The 15,444-nt window shown below is 54.1% G+C and overlaps 1 pseudogene; it reads left to right on the top strand.

Moving 5' to 3' along the window:
- Window positions 1-7,088: 7,088 nt before the first annotated feature.
- On the top strand, window positions 7,089-7,847 carry LOC139000878 (proline-rich protein 23C-like; annotated as a pseudogene).
- The last annotated feature ends 7,597 nt before the right edge of the window (window positions 7,848-15,444 follow it).

Raw genomic sequence — 15,444 nt, forward strand, 5'->3', positions numbered from 1 at the left:
GCAGTCACGCACGGACACTCCTTGCTTTGAACGGTCCGTCGCCATCCATGAACACCCTTCAGCCCCTGCCTTCTCAGAGACAACGCCCCCTGGAGGTCCTTCTCTCCTGGGGTCTAGCCAGAAATGGGGAAGTCCAGTCACCTGCCTGTGCTTTCCCCACAGGAGGTTGCAGGAGGGGGGCTTGCATTGACGCTTCTCAACCAGCAGAGGGCGGGATGGGCTCCTTGTCCCCTGCTCCAGTCCACACAAATTCTGTAATCCACAGCCAAAGATGACTTCCTGGCCTGTCCATCTGATCGACACCCCGCCCACGCCCACCCCCCTCACCCCCCACCTCCAACCCTCCCCCCACCCCGCTCACTCTGTGCATGGATGGTCAGGCCCCTGCCCAGAGAACAAGTCCAGGCCTGGCCACCTGGGCTTGCCAAAGCCTCAGAAATTGGAAAGGCGGGAGCAACCTTTTTTTTCTGAGGAGGGTTTTTTGTTGTTGTTGTTTTATCGTAGGGAATGAGTTATTTTGTTTCTTTGTTTGCTTGTTTCTTTGTTTGTTTTTCCCACACCTTTTCGGGTGATTATGGCCAAGGTGAAAACAGCAACAGGCAAAATGAATCCCGAAAATGACTCGACACAAAACCTGTCTTTTTCAGAGTTATTGAATAAAATAAAAGTTAATGAAAAATCTTTCTAGGAGTTTTAAATCCTATTTCCAAACAGAAGAAATAACTGCATCATTGGCCCCAGGTCCCTGGCCATCCTCGAGCACACTGACTTGCTGGTGCTTTAGCTGGTGTCCATCATCACATCGTCATCGTCCAGCAGGGCGTCCAAGTCCTTGGTGTCCTTCATCGCGCTGTCAGCGTCCAGCTGGGAGTCCAACTCCTCGGTGTCCCTCATGGAGCTGTAAGCGTCCTTCTGTGCGTCCAACTTTTTGGTGTCCCTCATGGCATGGTAAGCGTCCAGGTGGGTGTTCATCCTTTTGGTGTCCCTCATTGAGTTGCAAGCGCCCTTTTGGGTGTCCAACTGCTGGGTGCCCCTCATCGCGCTGTAAGCGTCCTGCTTGGCGTCCAACTACTTGGTACCCCTCATTAAGTTGTAAGCGTCCAGCTGAGCGTCCAGCTCCTCCGCCGAGATCTGTCGCTTTTAATGTCGGTCAGTGCGCCTGCCTGTACGCCGGTTGCCTCCGTGGGCACGGCCCTGAGTGTCGCCGCCAAAGCCTCCAGATCCTCGGTTTGTAGTCACCCAGACTCTGTTAACACTCTGTACCTACCTGGGCTTCGTATCTATCTGCGAGTTGAGGATCTGGATGTGGAGGGGACGGCCATCCAAAGGGATGCCGTTGTACTGTTTCCTGGCTTCCAGGGTGTCTGCCTTCCACTCAAAGTGCACGTGGGCTGTTCCCAGGCTGCGGCCAGAGAGGTCGTAATGGACAGCGGCCTTCTTCAGAAGCCCGAACTCCGCAAACAGCTGCTGGATGTCCGCGTCGGACACTCCAATGTCCAGGGTGGACAGCAGTAGCTTCCCCCTGTTCATCAGGCCGGCACCCCTCCTGAAGGCCCTGCCGAAGCGGTTGTGTTGCCACTCCTCCGGAAGCTGTCTCGGTGTGCTGTAGGGCGCCGGGCGGTTCCTGCCTTAGCCGAGGGCGGCCCTGTTCCGGAACGGCCCTTCCGACCCAGCTCTCAGGTTCGGCGGCCTGCGCTCCACCACCTCGACCTCCCTGGAAGACGGCCCTGCCTCGGTCCCGGCCTAGGTCCCTGTCCACGCCGCGGCCGTGGTCGTGACCTCCCTGGGAGCCGGCCCAGCCTCGGTCCCAGCCTCGGTCCCTGCCCCCGCCCCCGCCCCAGCCGTGGCCCCGGCCAGACTAATGATGTCGTCCAATGACATGTGGATTTTGCTGGCCATGGTGGGCCCCGAATCAGCCTCGGATCGAGCACGTGTGGAGGCACGCTGGTCCTTCACTTCCCGCGCGGCACCGGAACTGTTCCTGTCCGGGCACCAGATGTTGGGGTCCAGGCCCAGAGGTTCCCAAATGTGTACACGATTAGGTGAAGAAGAAATGACACCGAGACAGTGTTCAGTGGATCTGCAGCCTGCCAGGCTCTAGCCAGGCTTCTATGTCCCGGGACCGGGTCTTGGCGAGACCTCTCTCCTGAAAGCTCCCTTGGAGAACGAGGATGACGACCACGACCACAAGCCTAGGGCTGAGAAGCTCTGCAAAGAAGGCCCTGCTTTCTTTTATAGCCCCAGAGCTGGTGGGATGAGCCAAATCAGCAGCCTGCTGGACTAATCATCCGCCCCCAGGACTGAAAGCTTCACTGGTTGGGCGTCAAGTTTAGGGGAGGAGGCTTGCATTGGCGTTCCAGGACCAGTAGAGGGCGCCACTTGCCCGCCCAAGCGATTTGCGGGGCTTGGGGTAAGACTTGGGAGACGGGGCAGGTGCCGCAGGGCTCCGTCTCCACTCCTTGCTGGACGGCATCGCCATTTTTTCTCAGTTGAAGAGGGGACAATACAGACTTAGACAGGCTCCGGTGGGCCCAGGCTTGGCCAAAAGGAAACAAAGCCACGAAAAATCTCCTAGGCGTGCCTCACTCGGCAGATATCTTGTTAGCGGACTTGTGCTCCCGTGTGTGTGGCGGGGGACGTGGGGGGGGGGCAAGGCGGGGGGGATAGGTGTGTGGGTGTCGGTGTGGGTGTGGGAGTGTGTGTGCGCGCACGAGCATGTGCGTCTGTGCGTGTACATCCGCAGTCACGCACGGACACTCCTTGCTTTGAACGGTCCGTCGCCATCCATGAACACCCTTCAGCCCCTGCCTTCTCAAAGACAACGCCCCCTGCATGTCCTTCCCGCCTCGGGTCGAGCCAGAAATGGGGAAGTCCAGCCACCTGCCTGTGCTTTCCCCACAGGAGGTTGCAGGAGGGGAGCTTGAATTGACGCTTCTCAACCAGCAGAGGGCAGGACGGGCTCTTAGGTCCCTGCCCCAGTCCACACAAATTCTGTAATCCGCAGCCAAAGATGACGTCCTGGCATGTCCATCTGATCGACACCCGCCCACACACAGCCCCCCACCCCCAAACCTCCCCCCACCCCGCTCAATCTGTGGATTGATGGTCAGGCCACCGCCCAGAGAACAAGTCCAGGCCTGGCCACCTGGGCTTGCCAAAGCCTCAGAAATTTGAAAAGCTGGATCAACCTTTTTTCTGAGGAGGGTTTTTTGTTGTTGTTGTTTTATCGTAGGGAATGAGTTATTTTCTTTCTTTGTTTGCTTGTTTGTTTGTTTTTCCCACACCTTTTCGGGTGATTATGGCCAAGGTGAAAACAGCAACCGGTAAAATGAATCCGCACAATAACTGGGTACAAAACAGGTCTTTTTCAGAGTCATTTAATAAAATAAAAGTTAACGAAAAATCTTTATGGAGTTTTAAATCCTATTTCAAAACAGAAGAAACAACTCCATCATTGGCCACAGGTCCCTGGCCATCCTTGCCCACACTGACTTGCTGGTGCTTTAGCTGGTGTCCATCATCGCATCGTAATCATCCAGCAGGGCGTCCATCTCCTCAGCATCCATCTGACCGTCCAAGTCCTCAGTGTCCCCCATCGCGTTGTAAGTGTCCAGTAGCGTGGCCAACTCCTCGGTGTCCCTCATGCAGCTGTAAGCGTCCTTCTGGGCGTCCAACTTTTTGGTGTCCCTCATCGCTTTGTAAGCACCCAGATGGGCGTTCATCCTTTTGGTGTCCCTCATCAAGTTGTAAGCGCCCTTTTGGGCGTCCAACTGCTGGGTGCCCCTCATCGCGCTGTAAGCATCCTGCTTGGCGTCCAACATTTTGGTGTCCCTCATCGAGTTGTAAGAGTCCTGCTGGGCATCCAACTCCTCCTCCGTGATCTGTTGCTTTGAATGGCGGCCAGTGCTCCTGCCTGTCCATCGGTTGCCTCCGAGGGTGCGGCCCTGAGTGCCACTGCCGAAGCCTCCATATCCTCAGAGTGTGTGGGTGAGTGCCTGTGTGCTTTTTCGCGCACTGCTGCATAGGGGTGAGGTGGGGCGGAGGGGCGGACAGGGCCCTAGAGGAGGCGCCATCATTGATTAGTCCTTTGACCCAGCAGCTGCCCCCGCCTGTCCTAGGGCCTGGCAGACATAGTTGGCCAGACAGCCGTGGCCCTGTTCTCAAGAGGACTGGGTAGTGTGTTGTTCCCCGGGGGGGCTTTTAAGAGAATCCATGTGAGAGATGATGACCTGCGTGATGGAATGCCAAAGGAAACCACACTGTGAGATCTCCTTGTTAGATTCAGCTCGCCATCTGAACTGCCTCTTCCGGTGTCTGGGTGACTTCTCCCCTAACTGGACATCATTTCGGATTCCTGGGAGCACGTTGGTCTCCACGACATTTGACAGCCCTGACATCCACAAGGGATAACCCAACCGTTTCCTTGGTTTGTAAATTGGGACTGGAGGCCCCCTGCTCCATGATGTCTAAGAGAAAAACAGGGTGTGTAAAGAACCAAAAAAAAAAAAAAGAAGTGTTTAGAACTCTGTCTCCTGGCCCCACTTAGCAGAGACAGAGAATGATGTCCCACCAAGACTTTTCCGTGAGAGCCCTTGATATGCCCGAATGAACTGTCCTGAGCAGGGTCGTGTCATGCAGAGGCACCTAGCACCTGAGGCAGAAGATCTTGGTTGTGTCTTTAGCAGATCGTGTTGAAGAGAACATAGACGGAGGGAGCTGCCATGTTTCCAAGCAGCCATAGGGGAAAGGGCTGTGTGAACCTGAATGTATATGTTCAAAACTGCATAAGGAAAACTAACACACCAACACTTTGCTTCTTTCACAACAGATTATATTGCTCAAATATGGGCAAGCATTGTTGACCTGAAAGATAAATTTCTTACAAAATTCTACATTCAAAGTTGCCAGATCACCCTAGTTGCCGCAATGGATGTCACAGTTCTATAAACAACTTTCATTTCCACAGACATTTCATTACTTTCTCAGCTGTGTGTTCAAGGGCTCTTTATAAGTGTTCACACAGGCAGATACACACACACACACACACACACACACACACACACACACACAGCAAACATGCCCTCATATTTTCTAATATATAAACAACTATGTATGTGTGTTTCCATTGGGGATTGCTGTATCCTTTGTGTGGGATATTTTAGGTTGAGTAAGAAGTGATCAGCGAATGCCTCGCCTTTCAGACACAGTGGTTTGTACTCTGTGAATGGTCACATACATGACCAGTGTTGTTTGATGAATGAATGGTTTCACCTGATTTAAACCTGGATCATTTCACTCGAGTGAATAATGTGTAAACAGTGTTGGTCTTTCACAATTCCCTCTCCTTTGTTGAGCTCCGTCATGTTTTCTCGGGGAAGGACCATGACTGGAGGATTTTCCACATAAGTGACATGCCTAGGGCTCTACTCCCGTGTAGGGACTCTGGTGTCTGACGAGATTCGCATATTGACTGAATGCGTTCCCACACTGACCGCATTCACATGGATGGCCTCTGGTGTGTGTTATGTGGGAACGTGTCGTCAGCTCAGACATTTGACGGAAAGCCTTCCCACACATGGGACATACATGTGGTTTCTGCCCCGTGTGCATTCTCCGGTGCTGGTTCAGGCCAGAGCTTTGACTAGTGACATTCATTGCATTGCTTGCCCGGATGGACCCAATCCTGCTTTTCTGGGGTTAGATCTTTGATTGAGAGCTCTGTCACATAGGGGACATTCATGTGGTTACTCTCCTGTGTGGATGGCCTCATGCTGTCTAAGGAAAGAACTCTGATGGAAGGCTTTCCCACACTCACCGCACTCATAAGGCTTCTCTCCGTTGTGCATTGCATTGTGGTTTCTAAGCCCAGATCGTTGCAGAAAGCATTTCCCTCGTAGGTGACATTCACATGGTTTCTCTCTAGGGTGCATCATGTTCTGCCCTCTGAGGTTGAAAACATTCCTGAAGGCCATCCCAGGGTCACACTGTTGTGTGCATGTCATTGTGTCTACTAAGGCATTCATCTAGTCCAGGTGACTTTCCACAATGTTGGCTGATAGCTGGTTTCTTTCTTACATGAACTGAGGAATGTGGAGACACGGCTGATCTATGAGAAAATTCATCACTCCTATCAGCCCTTAGCACCCTTCTTTTCAAGACTGTGGAGAGCTCCCATTTTCACGGCATGGTGGGGGCAGAGGTAGGATTCTGGACATGTTCTGAAGTCGTCAAGGTCAGAGAGGGATCCTCAGATGGGGTTGGGGTGGGTATGGACTGAGGGATTCTGAGAGGGGCACTGAGGCTGCTGAAGGACCACAACTGAGAGGAAACTCTGGAGGGTGAATTCCTAAGGGCTTTTAGTGCCCCTGAGGGTGGAGATGACCTTGACTGTGAGAGAGGAATTAGGCAGGGACCTAGAGGTAGAGCCCAAACTACTGTCATTTCTAGGAACATCAGACTCCACTCTCCTCTCAGGGACCTGAGCTTTGTGGCACAACCATGATGCCAAACATGATTTGACATGATCAGAAATGAAACCCAGTCACAAGCACGAAATATTGTGCAGAATTTTATTAGTATGGGATAAAAAGTATATGCAGCAGCATTTAATAAATCATTTCATACAGCATAATACATAAAATAAAATAAGTAAAATCCCCCCCTCCCAACAAGACCTGATGCGTCTTCCCGGTGTTCAATGATGCCCCCGCGAGAAGGGGGTGAATCCTCCGAGTCCAGGAAATGTGATGGGAAAAGCACCAGGAAGCTATAAATGAAAGCAGGGTCTACTCTGCCGAGCTTCTCAGCCCTAGGCTTGTAGTCTTGCTCGTTGACCGTGTTCACCAAGCAAGCTTTCAGGGGAGAGATCTCACCAAGACCCGGTCCCGGGACATAGAGGCCGCTGGAGTACCTGGCTAGAACATGGTTAGGTCGCTGATCAAGTGGAATTGCCCCCCCCCCCCGTGCCCGATGGGTGTAGGTGCCAGATGCTTCAACAAGCGCCCCCCCCCTCCCCGCCCCAGTTGCAGATAGTGAGTGACACTCGCCCTCTGCCATTCTCCAGAAGCACCGCCTGCAGCACCACTGGGATGTTAGGCAGCCACCTCCTCAGCCCCAGCTTCCATGCTGTGCCCCAGTGTGAACCGGCCACTGGAGGACCCCGGCCCGCCAAGCGCTGCAGAATTGAGGAGCCCGTGGGCCCTGACGACGGGATGGTGCCCAGCCTGCAAGGCCCCCCGGTGCCCTGGGCCGCAGACTCGCTCACCTCAGTGCTGGTCGTGGCTGAAGGCTGTGCCCTGCCTAGCATCAACCCAGTGCTGGAGCCCCAAGGCAAGCCTGAGCCTACGTTGTTCCCACCAGTGTCTCTGGTCCCTGAGGTGCACTTGGGCTCAGGAGAGGGGGCACACTAGCCTATCGGCCTGGAACCCGGCGCTCTCCTGGATGATGCTCCCGCGGAAGACCTGACCATCCAGCAGGAATTCTTCTGCACGTCAGCCCCACACATTGCCCTCCCAATAGAGGCCCCCCAACAGGACGAGGAGGTGTCGGCCTGGTTCCAGCCTCCCTTGATGCTCCCTGCAGGCTGGCTCACTGGAACCCGGTCAGACAGCCCCCTGATCCCTCACGGCCGCATCCAAGGGCCATGGCCTCGAGCCCCAACGCCTAATCCAGAAAGAAACGTGCCTGGGCCCCATTTCAACCTGAGCTTCAACCTGTGGGAGCCCTTCCCCAACTCACCGCTCGGAATTCTACCTCCGTCTCCCAGCCCAAGACCAGGTCCTCGGGTGCTCCGCCCCAGGCGGCACACTCTGGGGCCTGCTCCCAAGGCCAGGAAATGCCTGTTTTAGGAATGAACGGGATGCAATCCCTACTCACGGGGCTGAGGACCATGAGAAGGGATTCTAATAGCTGTTTTGAGTTTACCACACATCTGAAAACAATGAATAAAGACAGATGCTCTTTTGATGCAGGCTGCTTTGCAGAATTGTTGATCAATGGTCACCACCAGGTAAAGCACCAGCAAGTCCGTGTTTGCATGGAGCTAGGCCAGGAAGTCGTCTTGCACTGCTTACCGAGGGCGAGCTGGCGGGGTGCTTTGTCCAATGAGGGAGTTGAAAAAACAAACAAACAAACAAAAATCTTAAAAATAACCCTCCTTATAAAAACCTTCTTTAAAAAAAATAAACTCTTTAAAAAAAATAAAACCCTCTTTAGAAATGACATCAATCCAGCCTTTCAATGCCCAGAAGCTTAGGCAAGCCCAAGTGGCCTGGCCTGGACTTGGTCTCTAGGTGGGGGCTTGACCAGTCAACCAGAGAGGGAGCGTGGTGGGGCGGTTGTCCACCAGATGACCAGGCTCAGGCGGGGCTGTCCCGCCCTGAGCTGGTCGAGAAGCGCCAATGCAAGCCGCCCTCCTGCAGCCATAGCCCGGTGCCTGGACTTGACTTCAGCGGGGAAGGACAAGCAAGGGGCTCGCTAATATACAAAACCATACACAGTTTATACACATCAACTTCAGCCTCTGCCTCCCATGACCTCCAAGGCCAGCTTCATTCGGTGTGTCTGCGTCTCTGGCCTACCCCAGTCCGCCACCCACCCACACCCACACCCCACCCTCTCCGAGCCCATTCCCTTCGAGGAATGAATGCCAGGCCCAGCCACGTTCAGCAGAATCTTTCCTTTCAATCCTTTGGGTGAATGCCACCTGAAGGGGCGTGCCTGCCGGGTCCTCGCTTGGGGCATGTGCCCCCCTCCTAAAACTTGAGGCCTGACTGGTGGCGCCTTCACTCCTGGAAGTGGCTGATTGGTGGAGTGGGCAGGCGGCTGGTTTGGCTCCTCCCACCACGCTCTGGAGCTATAAAAGAAAGCCCAGTCTACTCTGCCGAGCTTCTGAGCCCTAGGCTTGTTGTCTTCGTCATCGACCGTGACCACCAAGCAAGCTTTCAGGGGAGAGATCTCACCAAGACCCGGTCCCGGGACATAGAGGCCGCTGGAGTACCTGGCTAGAACATGGCTAGGCCGCTGATCAAGTGGACTTGCCCCCCGCGCTCAACGGGTGTGGGCGCCAGATGCTTCACCAAGCCCGCCCCCCCCCCCCCCGCCCCAGTTGCAGACAGTGAGTGACACTCGCCCTCTGCCATTCTCCAGAAGCACCGCCCGCAGCGCCACTGGGATGTTAGGCAGCCGCCTCCTCAGCCCCAGCTCCCATGCTGTGCCCCAGTGTGAACCGGCCCCTGGAGGACCCCCGCCCGCCAAGCGCTGCCGAATTGAGGAGCCCGCGGGCCCTGACGACGGGATGGTGCCCAGCCTGCAAGGCCCCCCGGTGCCCTGGGCCGCAGACGCGCTCACCTCAGTGCTGGTCGTGGCTGAAGGCTGTGCCCTGCCTAGCATCAACCCAGTGCTGGAGCCCCAACGTGAGCCCACGTCCTCCAGTGTCTCTGGTCCCTGAGGCGCCCTTGGGCTAGGGAGAGGGGGTGCACTCGCCCATCGGCCTGGAACCGGGGGCTCTCCTGGATGATGCTCCAACGGGAGCTGTCACTATCCAGCAGGAATTTGTCTGCACGTCAAACCCACACATCGCCCTCCCAATAGAGGCCCCCCACCAGGACCAGGAGGTGTCAGCCTGGTTCCAGCCTCCCTTGATGCTCCCTGCAGGCTGGCTCACTAGAACCTGGTCAGACAGCCCCCCGCTCCCGCACGGCCCCATCCAAGGGCCATGGCCTCGAGCCCCAACGCCTAGTCCAGAGAGAAACGCGCCTGGGCCCTACTCCAACCTGAGCTTCAACCTGTGGGAGCCCTTCCCCAACTCACCGCTCCAAACTCTACTTCTGTCGCCCCAGCCCCAGTCCAGGTCCTCCTGTGCGCCTCCCCTGGCGGCACGCTTTGGGGCATGCTCCCAAGGCCAGGAAATGCCTGTTTTAGGAATGAACGGGATACAATCCCTCCTCAAGGGGCTGATGACCAGGAGAAGGGATTCTGAAAGCTGTTGTGAGTTTACCACACATCTGAAAACAATGAATAAAGACAGATGCTCTTTTGATGCAGGCTGCTTTGCAGAATTGTTGATCAATGGTCACCACCAGGTAAAGCACCAGCAAGTCCATGCGTGCATGGAGCTGGGCCAGGACGTTGTCTTGCACTGCTTACCAAGGGCGAGCTGGCGGAGTACTGTGTCCAATGAGGGAGTTGAAAACAAACAAACAAACAAACAAACAAAAATCTTAAAAATAACCCTCCTTAAAAACACCTTCTTTAAAAAAAATAAACTCTTAAAACAAAAACCCTCCTTAGAAATGACATCAATCCAGCCTTTCAATGCCCAGAAGCTTAGGCAAGCCCAAGTGGCCTGGCCCGGACTTGGTCTCTAGGTGGGGGCTTGACCAGCCATGCAGAGAGGGAGCGTGACGGGCGGTTGTCCACTAGATGACCCAGCTCAGGCGGGGCCGTCCCACCCTGGGCTGGTCAAGAAGCGCCAATGCAAGCCACCCTCCTGCAGCCAGAGCCCTGTGTCTGGGCTTGACCTGAGCGTGGAAGGACCAGCAAGAGGCATGCTAATATACAAAGCCATAAACCTTTTATTCACATTAACTTCAGCCTCTGCCTCCCATGACCTCCAAGACCAGCTTCATTCGGTGTGTCTGCATCTCCAGGCTACCACCTTCCGCCCCCTCACAACCCCCCCATCCCCCACCCTCTCCCGGCTCATTCCCTTCGAGAAATGAATGCCAGGCGCAGCCACGTTCAGCAGAACCTTTCCTTTCGGTACTTTCACAGGGCCTAGCTTGGGGGCATGTGGGCCCAACAGGTGACGCTTTCACAGTCCTCACAGTCCAGGGGGCGGCTGATTGGTCGAGCGGCTGATTGGGCTCCTCCCACCAGGCTCTGGCGCTATAAAAGAAAGCAGGGTCCTGTGTGCGGAGCTTCTCAGCCCTAGGGTCGTTGTCTTGGTCGTCATCGCCTTCCTCGTTCTCCAAGGGAGCTTTCAGGGGAGAGGTCTCGCCAAGACCCGGTCCTCGGTCGTAGAAGCCGCTGAAGCACCTGGCTAGCACCTGGCTAGGCTGCTGATCAACTGAACGCCCATCTTCGTGCCATTTCGTCTTCGCCGGCTCTGTCCACGCCTTTGGGAACGCCTGGAACGCCTGGGCTGGGGCCCCAGCAGAGGCACAGGAGGAGCTAGCCATACCCCAAGATGATGAACACTTGGGTTGCGGGAAACGAGTTAAGTTGGCTCGCGTGAATTGCGCGTACTCCGCGGGAGCCGTCTTAAACTCGGTTCATATAGATTTGCGGTGGAGTGCAGGAAACGTGTAAACTCGGGCCGATTGTAACTGCGTATTACCAAATATTTCATTTCAATCAAACCCATACTTCAAAAGATATAGGCATTTTAACGCACCATCTTATATTTTGGCGGGAAATTCACCCGCAACCCAAGTGTGAAGAGAACAGAAAGTCATCCTGAGCTGCCGCCAGAGGTCATCCAAAAGCCTCGCAGCAGCCTGCGCATGCACTTGCTGGAGTCTATGCAGGCTCTCTATGCACTGGGCCAGAGGAGGAAGGATGAGAAAGCTGGCCCGGACCCCAACATCTGGAGCCCGCACAGGAACAGCTCCTACGCTGCGCGGGAAGTGACGGACGGCCGAGCTGATGCGCTTCCTCGATCCCAGGTGGACTCCGCGCCCGCCATGGCCGACAAAGTGAACATGTCTGTGGACGATGTATCTCAGCTGAACCGGAGCCAGCGGGGAGGCTGCAGCGGGGCTGGCACTCCAACAAAGGCAGAAGAGAAGCTCGCTATTCCCAAGAGGAAGAGGAAGAGAAGTCATCCTGAGCTGCCGCAAGAGGCCATCAAAAGGCCTCGCAGCGGACTCCAGAGGCAGTAGCTGGAGTCTGTGTAGTTTTCCCATGCACTGGGCAAGAAGAGTGATGAGAAAGCAGACCCGTCTTCCTCGCGGGCCCTGGGAAACTCAAGTAACACCAAAGGCCCCCCCAGCCACGCCAGGTTTTCCAACCACCGCTGGATGCGCGCCGCATGAGGGGGCCACGTCTAATAGGGTTTATATGCTGCTGAGCGCGGCCAATGGAGGCGTGAAGCCAGTGGTGTCCAGCACACACCTGCTGGACTTTCTGGTGCAGCTGAAAGGTTACACACCTACCATCCCAGATCCGGTGACTCGTTTCTACCTGAACCTCGCTGGCTTAGAAGCTGCAGACCCTCGCATAGTTAGGCTCTTCTCCATAGCTGCCCAGAAATTCATCGCAGATACTGCCAACGATGCACTGCAGCTGTGCAAAATGAAGGGCACCGGCGCTCGCGGCTCCGGCAAGTACACTCTAACCATGGAGGACTTGGCCGCTGCCCTCAGCAAGTATGGCATCGATGTGAACACACCGCTCTATTTCACCTGAGCCACCCAACCTATATGTACTTGTCTGCCCCCTAATCCCCCGCTCTGGCCTGTTTTCCTAATACACTTTATTTGGACAGAAATAAAATTGTCATTCCTGTCTAGTCTATTCTGATTGGCTAGTTCCTTACACAGCAGGGATTTTTTAATTTGTTTGCAAGCCTGCTTTCTAAGGCCCCTGTTGGCTGCGCCCCGCTGCTGGCGGCGCAATCCAGGACCTGCTCCCAAGGCCCAGAGAAGCCTGTTTTAGGAATGAACGGGCTGCAATGCCTCACTGATTACCAAGGGGGGAGCTGGCGGGGTCCTGTGGCCAATGAAGGAGTTTTTGTTTTTGTTTTTTGTTTTTTTTAAACAACAAACAAAAAAAACAAACAAAAAAATAAATAAATAAAAACCCCCTTTAAAAAAAACCCTCCTTAAAAACAAACAAATAAACAAAAACCCCTCTTTAGAAATGACATCGATTGAGCCTTTCCACTCAATGCACAGACGCTTGGGCAAGCCAACGTGGCCTAGCGGGTACTTGGACTCTGGGCGGGGGCCTGACCATCCAGCTAGAGAGGGGGAATTGTGGGTTTTCTGGAGGTGGACCAGATGACCCAGCCAGGGCAGGGCCGTCCCGCCCTGTGCTGGTCGAGAAGTACCTAGGCAAGACGCCCTCCTGAAGCCAGAGCCCTGTGCCTGGACTTGACCTGAGCAGGGAAGGACAAGCAAGGGGCTCGCTAATATACAAAACCATACACAGTTTATACACATCAACTTCAGCCTCTGCCTCCCATGACCTCCAAGGCCAACTTCATGAGGTGTGTCTGCGTCTCCGGTCTACCCCCGCCCGCCACCCACCCACACCAACACCCCACCCTCTCCCGGCCCATTCGCTTCGAGGAATGAATGCCAGGCCCAGCCACGTTCAGCAGAATCTTTCCTTTCGATCCTTTGGGTGAATGCCACCTTGAAGGGGCGTGCTAGGCTGGTCCTCGCTTGGGGCATGTTCGCCCCCACCTGAAACTTGAGGCCCAACCGGTGATGCTTTCACTCCTGGGGGCGGCTGATTGGTGGAGCTGGCGGGCGGCTGGTTTGGCTCCTTCCACCACGCTCTGGAGCTATAAAAGAAAGCAGGGTCTACTCTGCCAAGCTTCTCAGCCCTAGGCTTGTTGTCTTGGTCGGCGACCGAGTTCACCAAGCAAGCTTTCAGGGGAGAGATATTGCCAAGACCCGGTCCCGGGACACAGAGGCCGCTGGAGTACCTGGCTAGAACCTGGCTAGGCTGCTGATCAAGTGGACTGGCCCCCTGCACCCGACAGGTGTGGGCGCCAGACGCTTCACCGAGCCCGCCCTCGCAGTTGCAGACAGTGAGTGACACTCGCCCTCCGCCATTCTCCAGAAGCACCACCCACAATGGCACCGGGATGTTAGGCAGCCGCCTCCTCAGCCCCAGCTTCCAAGCTATGCCCCAGTGTGAACGAGCCACCAGAGGACCCCGGCCCGCCAAGCGCTGCCGAATTGAGGAGCCCGTGGGCCCTGAAGATGGGATGGCGCCCAGCCTGGAAGGCCCCCCGGTGCCCTGGGCCGCAGATGCGCTCACCTCAGTACTGGTCGTGGCTGAAAGCTGTGCCCTCCATAGGGTCAACTCGGTGCTGGAACCCCAACGGGAGCCCGAGCTCATGTCGGTCCTGCCAGTGTCTCTGGTCACTGAGGCAGGCTTGGGCTCAGGAAAGGGGGCCCACTCGCCCTTCGGCCTGGAACCAGGCGCTCTCCTGGATGCTCCCGGGGGAGCCGTCACCATCCAGCCGGAATTCTTCTGCTCGTCAGTCCCACACCGCCAAGCGCTGCTGAAATGACTGATAGAATCAACATCATTAAATTGTCTCTACTGCCAAAGCAATCTATAAATTCAACGCACTGCTCATTAAAATACCAAGGGCATATTTCACAGACCTAGAACCAACTCTTCAAAAATTCATCTGGAAGAAAAAACGACCCCGAATAACTGCAGCGATCCTGAGAAAGAACAAAGTAGGTGAGATCTCAATGCCAGATATCAAGCTGTATTACAAAGCCACTGTTCTCAAAACTGCCTGGTACTGGCACAAGAACAGACATATAGATCAATGGAATAAAATAGAGAGCCCAGAAATTATCCCCAACCAATACACTTAATTAATATTTGACAAAGGAGGCAAGAACATACAATGAAGTCAAGATAGTCTCTTCAATAAATGGTGTTGGGAAAATTGGACAGATACATGCAAGAAAATGAAACTAGACCACCAACTTATACCATACACAAAAATAAACTCAAAATGGATATAGGACTTAAATATACAATGGGAAACCTTAAAAATACTAGAATAATCCAAAGGCAACAAAATCTCAGACATATGCCGACGCAATTTCTTCACCGATACTGATCCTAGGGCATTGGAAACTAAAGAGAAAATAAACAAATGGGACTACTTCAAAATAAAAATTTTCTGCACAGCTAAAGAAACCATCAACAAAACAACAAGAAAGCCCACTACATGGGAGAATATATTTGCCAACATTATATCTGATAAGCACCCATTCTCCAACATTTATAGGGAACTCATACAACTTAACAAAAGGAAGATAAACAATCCAATCAAAAAATGGGCAAAGGACCTAAATAGACACCTTTTAAAAGAGGACATTCAGAAAGCCAAGAGACATATGAAAACATGCTCAAAGTTGCTAATCATCCAAGAGATGCAAATCAAAACAACAATGAGGTACCATCTCACACCTGTCAGAATGGCTATCATCAGCAAATCAACAAATGATAAGTGCTGGAGAGGATTTGGAGAAAAAGGATCACTTGTGCAATTCTGGTGGGAATGCAGACTGGTGCAGCCACTATGGAAGAAAGTATGGAGTTTTCTCAAAAAACTGGAAATGCAACTCCCGTTTGACCCTGTGATCCCACTTCTAGAAATATATCCCAAGAAACCAGAAACACCAACCAGAAAGGATATATGCACCCATATGTTCATAGCAGCACAATTCACCATAGCTAAGA

The sequence above is a fragment of the Myotis yumanensis genome, unplaced genomic scaffold, assembly GCF_028538775.1.
Source record: "Myotis yumanensis isolate MYYU_CA2020_CCGP unplaced genomic scaffold, mMyoYum1.0.hap1 SCAF_38, whole genome shotgun sequence".
Lineage (NCBI taxonomy): Eukaryota > Metazoa > Chordata > Mammalia > Chiroptera > Vespertilionidae > Myotis > Myotis yumanensis.